This window comes from Trichogramma pretiosum, unplaced genomic scaffold (genome assembly GCF_000599845.2).
Source record: "Trichogramma pretiosum strain Unisexual culture from Peru unplaced genomic scaffold, Tpre_2.0 scaffold192, whole genome shotgun sequence".
Lineage (NCBI taxonomy): Eukaryota > Metazoa > Arthropoda > Insecta > Hymenoptera > Trichogrammatidae > Trichogramma > Trichogramma pretiosum.
Genome location: NW_019640863.1, coordinates 7,946 through 9,534, shown reverse-complemented (window position 1 = coordinate 9,534; position 1,589 = coordinate 7,946).

The window sequence follows — 1,589 nt, the reverse complement described above, 5'->3', positions numbered from 1 at the left end:
TCAAATGTATTCCTTGAGTAATTCTTAGACTTCTACATTGTGCAATTTTTCGTTTAATATATCCTATTACGAGTTAGAAAATCACAAAGATTTTTCAATAAACTAGAAAATGATTTTTAAAATAGGCCCTAAGGCCATTGGATCAAACTAAGCATAGGGGGCTTTATTATTAGATACCAGGAGAACAGAAAAAAATTTTCAGGACATCTGGTGACCCGCATCTCATGTGGTCTCCTTGTTAGATTATAGATGTATTTTTTTCTACCTTGATAGTAATAGATTGTGTTTTGTTGTTGCTATCTTTAAACATTAATAATATTTAAAAAATTCTTTGTTATTACATAATTTTGAACCTTTTTAATCTTTGAACTTTATAAAGTAAAATAAAAATATCTTGCCGCTGGTTTGAAAATATATTTTTATATAGATGTCCAATATATTATATTGTTGTTTGAACGAAGCCAATAATGGTTAATTGGATGCATTTAATTATAGCTAATTGAACTGAAATCTAAAACAGCAGTCAGTACAAGCACTTAATAATTTGACGTTCAACTGCGTTCAAGCGCGGAGCTTGGGTAATGAGGTTTTTCAGTTTAATTTTATTCCATGCTGACGAAAGCTTTTATAAATAAAAAAAAGAGGAAGGAAGGTTTTCTGGTGTAAATTAGCAACATGCTATTAGCGAATACTATTTTCTATTTAAAAAGCTCGGGTAACAAGCAAAAGGTCCCGTTAGGACAAACACGTTTCATAAGTCATGTTCTTTCGTCAGTGTACATGGAGAACGTGAAAAAAAATTTGATTACTTTGGACTTCGACAGGCGCATTACACGCGGTGAAGTACGACAGGGCACGTCCGTTTGCCGGTGCGCGCGCGTTAGTATTAAGGCCACAAGCGACACTCGGCACATGTATACATGCATACACACACACACACACACACACACATAGACTCACGTATACATAGATAAATACGCGATCGAGCGAACTGCACACGAACCGATCAATCAGTACACTGCATGTAGTGTCCCTCGGCTCATGTGTGTATGTGCGTGTCTCTCTCTCTCTCTCTCTCTCTCTTTCGTAATATATACGGCTTTTACATGTTGTACATACGTGTAGCACACACAGTGTGTATACGTGCCGGTCTTTGTTCGTTTAAGACTGCACGTACAGCACATCGCAAGAAAGCCCTGTAGAATTATTACATCGCACGGTGTATATGTCGCGTCGCGTCGTCCTTGCAGCAGCAGCAGCCGCAAGCCTCGGCCTGTCGTGCGCAGTCATGACTCGGACTATAAAATCTTATCTGTCGGCCCACGTCGACTTCTCCGAGGTCTAGGCTTGCGCTATGCGTATGTGCACGCGTGCTTGTACACGTATACACGAGGCTCGTGTGCGAAGATTATGCCAGTGCAGCCACTATTATGCCACAGTCCTGCAGAAGCACCCTCACACAGACATTTTCAGGTAAATTTCCAGCTTCTGAATTATATACGTATTAGATGTATAAACTACGACTATACACGTACGTATATACATACGTATATATTGCGAGGAGCGAGAGAAGCTCGGGATATTAACGG